Genomic DNA, 5,000 nt, shown 5'->3' on the forward strand with positions numbered 1-5,000 from the left:
ATGGTTTCCCTTTTTATTTACGCTATTTTTGATAGTTTTCGTGTTATTCTTAGTAGTGTTGTCACGATACCAAAATTATGACTTCGATATGATACCTGCCATAAATATCACGATGATCGATACTAAAACGATACTACGGCGAAATCCTAAGATATCTGGAGAAGAAAGGACTCATACCTCCTCCAAGTGTATGGAGTCATTTGTGTTGAATTCGGTGCACTTTTGTAGGAGTCAGTTCTGGGTTCTAAACTTCTAAACTTCCTACATAATTATTATTTTTTTATAGTCAGTAAAATAGTAGGCCTACTTTGTGTGATTAAGTCCTTTATTGTTTGTTATAGTTCATTTACATTGTGTTGTGTTTTAGCAATAAAGTAGCTTTAAATAGTCAAACTAGGCTAGTATAGATCAAGGTCAGTGTTGAAATTACTGCATGCAAATCACTGAATGCTATGCAGAGGGGCCTAATCTTGAGGCCATCTGATGTACCGGTACAGTATAGGCTACCCTTCCCGTGTTCATGGGATTTCTTTGACAGTTGCAAAGGGGAAAATGTGAGGATAGTCTTCTTTGTGCCCAGTGTACAAGTACGATGTTCCAACCACTCAGGTCTTCGTCAGATAGGCCTACACCATTACCTGTTGCAATCTGTGTGCATTCCTACATTAGCTTACGTCTATTTCTTTGATAACATGATTTGCTACCACGTACTGTAACAATAAGCCGCTATTATTATTAGGACTCAACACGCTTTGGTGGTATGCTGTGGGCTTTAATTAGCGATCTACATGCCATGACAAATATTACCAGTAGTACTGACCGAACATGAAATAGATCGTTTACAAGTTATGGTAATGTTATTCTGGCGTGAACATTGCGCTTTCATCACGTTAGCACCCTATGATTACAGCTCGTTATGTCTCGTCAAAATTCATTGATGAAGGAAGGTTCGCTTTATCTCAGAGAACCATACTCGTTTCACTTGACTTAGGCTAGACTAAAACAGAGAATAACTTGGCACTAACCATGTAGTCGTGTTTTCTATAGCATATTCGTTAACCTGTCGTTCTTTGAACTCTTTAAAAATGTTGGGATATGTCTGCTAGGTGTTTAGCCAAGTTCCATGCGTAGCCTACTGCTTTTAAATGACTTTGAAACATATTTTACAAACGGGCCTCTGTGTACCTGATGGCTTGCCTTCACTATTCGCGACGTATCCGAAATAGTTGCAGATTTCACTGCACCTTTTGTTTTATCCACAAGGCCTAGAACTGTCGGCAAAGAACTATGTTGACGTTGGCTGCGCACTCACTCACTCAGAGCTGCCTGCTTGACACGCCCACTTGCCTAGATTCGTGCAAGGAGCAGTGAGAGCAGCAGTTCACGCAGACACAGAACTTTATTAATTTAATAAAGTATCGATTCTAAAAACGTCTGAAATCGTATCGTTTTTTGTGTGAAGGCATCGTGATACCTTTTTAGTATCGATACACCGTGCAACACTAATTCTTAGTCCTTTTTACTGCTTCTAAGTCAGCTGATGTCGTTGATATTTGTCCATTGGGAGCTTGCTATGACTAGCTTTTGCCCTAGCTGGGCATCGGACATCCTTTCATCTATCCGTGAGCGGTGCAGCACTTCACTGTCTGGTCGAGGGGATCTCTCGGGACAGCTGGACCTAGGCTACTCTGCGGGAGATCTGCCGTGGCCGCCGAGCTGTTGCTGACCTGCAAGCTGCCATGCCAACTGCAGACTAACTGGGCCTCTGACATCCTTCCATCCATCCGTGAACAGTGCACTTTACTGTCTGGTCGAGGGGATCTCTCGGGACAGCTGGACCTAGGCTAGCTACTCTGCGAAAGATCTGCCGTGGCCGCCGAGCTGTTGCTGACCTGCGAGCTGCCTTGCCAACTGCAGTCTACAAGGCCTAGCTTCTAACGTTAACGTTATCTCCAGACTGCCAGTGAATTCACCGGGTTGGTCAATTGCTAAAGAACTTTGTTGGCATTGCATCGGTTGTGAAGACACAGCTCTGTGCGCAGTTTTCACGGATCATCATTCCCCTTGGACATTTTCAGCTGGTTTGTAAATTGGACTAATTTTAACATCACTTTTCCCCCTTTTTAAATATATTTTCTTTTTTATTTGTTTTGTTGTCTGTCTTGTATGTCTTGGTGTCACGGGTACGCTGGCGACTACGCCACTCCGTCCGGCATTTTTTTTTGTATTTGTTATTTTTTTTTAAATGTATGTCATGTCTTGATGTCATGGGTACGCAGGCGACTACGCCGCTCCATCCGGCATCTTTTGTCTTGTTGTTATGTGTCTTGTTTGTGGAGCGCTATGGGTTGTACTATGTGCATGTTAAATGCGCTTTAAAAATAAATCTGACTTGACTTGACTGGAGCAGTTAGCATAGGAGCAGTACTCCAGTTAGCATAGCACATGCACTGGAGCAGTTAGCATAGGAGCAGTTAGCACTGGAGCAGGTAGCACTGAAGCAGTTAGCACATGCACCGGAGCAGTTAGCATAGGATCAGTTAGCACTGGAGCAGGTAGCACTGAAGCAGTTAGCACATGCACTGGAGCAGTTAGCACTGGAACAGTTAGCACTGGAGCAGTACTCCAGTTAGCATAGCACATGCACTGGAGCAGTTAGCATAGGAGCAGTTAGCACTGGAACAGTTAGCACTGGAGCAGTACTCCAGTTAGCATAACACATGCACTGGAGCAGTTAGCATAGGAGCAGTTAGCACTGGAGCAGGTAGCACTGGAACAGTTAGCACATGCACTGGAACAGTTAGCACTGGAGCAGTTAGCACATGCACTGGAGCAGTTAGCACTGGAGCAGTACTCCAGTTAGCATAGCACATGCACTGGAGCAGTTAGCATAGGAGCAGCTAGCACTAGAGCAGTTAGCACATGCACTGGAGCAGGTAGCATAGGAGCAGTTAGCACTGGAACAGCTAGCACTGGAGCAGGTAGCACTGGAGCAGTTAGCATAGCACATGCACTAGAGCAGTTAGCATAGGAGCAGTACTCCAGTTAGCATAGCACATGCACTGGGGCGCAGGAGCCACGCCCATAGGAAGCAGGGATGGTAGGTGTAACAGAAATAACGGTTGACTAACTGAATAATCATAATGCCGAACTGAATTGTGGGTCCGTTGTGTCGCGTTGCTCCCGTCGCTCGCGTTGAGAAGTTCAGCTGTTGCTGCACCGACGGACAACAACAGACGGCACCAGCCAATCAAATTACGGTTATACCTTAAGTCATTTGGATAGCTATCGTCCATTTGGAGCCGTAAGTGATCAGCCAAAGTAGGCAGAGCTGAGACACCAATCACCCGTGACAGACAGAATAAGGCAATATCATAATAAACCACAGTTAATTATCTTAACAAAATATGAAATAGCATAAAATAGCTTAAATGGCTCCAACATAATCAGTGGTTTTTAAATTTGCCGGCAGTCGTGACGTGAGCAAAACAATCCCCCTTTGGCTGGCGTTGTGACACAGTGACCCTGAGGCTAATGCTACGTTTACACGTGGCTGGCTATTTTCATAAACGGACATTTCACCCTCTCCGTTTTCAAAAATAACATTGTGCACACCTGTCAGTTTTCGGAAAGTTTTCCTTTACACTAACCCGGGTATATGCCTTCAAGAGCATGCCAAACCTGTATGTGGCAGTATAACAAAAAGCTAAAGCCCATGTTAGCCAGAATCAGAATCCCGAAAATATCAACAGCAACAAATCACTTCTTTCTCTTTTGAACTGACTAAAAGTGTCCGCCTCGTCACATAAGTACCTCTTTAGATGCAAACGAACAGAGTTTTCCCAAAAAAACGATCAGCCCGGAGTTTTTAAAAACTCTGCGGGGATAAAACTTCCGTTTGCGTCTAAATGACAAGGTAAAACGCAGAAAAACATAACCGGTTGCATTGTTTTCGTTGTCGTCTAAACGTAGCCTATAAGTGTGAAAGGCGGAGTTAGAATCTCCAGGTATGTCCCTCATTGGCTAATGTATTCTAAAGATGGCGGAGTGGCATGTCAGCGATCATTCAGGCGACCCTACCATATGCATTTTGAACGGCAGATTCTACGCTTACGAGAAATCTTGCTAATAATCAACCCAAAAAATGACACAATGTAGCTTTAAGCTGGTCAGGCTGTTTTTTTCAGCAAGGATGTCACTGACCTCGGGCAACTCTCCAGGCTCATAACTACACAGTTGTGTGTGTGTGTGTGTGTGTGTGTATGCATCTATATGTGTGTTCGTGTGTGTATGCATCTAGTTTCTTGGTGTTTTATGCCCCCAACGTTGTCTTCAAGGCAGCATTGCCTGGAAGGCACTAGGGTTAGGCATGGGGTTAGGTTTAGGATTAGGTGCCTTTAAGTCAGCGGTGGCAGCGCTGCCTGGAAGACGACGTTGGCGGCATAAAACACCATTAAGCATGCATCTATATGTGTGTGTGTGTGTGTGTGCGCATGTAAATGTGTGTGTGTGCATGTGTGCATCTATATGTGTACGTGTGTGCATGTATATGTGTGTGTGTGTGCATGTGTGCATCTATATGTGTGCGTGTGTGTGCGTGTGCATGTGTGCATCTATATGTGTGCGTGTGCGCATGTGTGTGTGTGTGTGTGCATCTATATGTGTGCGTGTGTGTGTGTGCGCATGTGTGTGTGCATCTAAATGTGTGCGTGTGTTGGTCCAGGTGCAGTTTCCAGTCCTCCGCCTGACTCCCCAAACACAGACGTTTAATCCTCTTTTGGTCTCCGCTAGTATGTGTCTGTGAGTGTGTGTATGCACTATGTGTGTGTGTATGAATATACGCATGTGTTTGTGTGTGTGTGTGTATATATGTGTGTGTGTGAATGTGTGTGTGTGTGTGTATGAATCTATGTGTGTGTGTGTGTGTGTGTGTGTGTTCAGGTGCGGTGTCCACTCATCGCCTGACTCCCCAAACACAGACGTTTAGTCCACTTTAGGTC

Source organism: Alosa pseudoharengus, unplaced genomic scaffold (assembly GCF_046254945.1).
Source record: "Alosa pseudoharengus isolate Yale_2024_CS ecotype anadromous, Long Island Sound unplaced genomic scaffold, YU_APseudo_1.1 YU_APseudo_1.1_scf_15, whole genome shotgun sequence".
Classification (NCBI taxonomy): Eukaryota; Metazoa; Chordata; class Actinopteri; order Clupeiformes; family Clupeidae; genus Alosa; species Alosa pseudoharengus.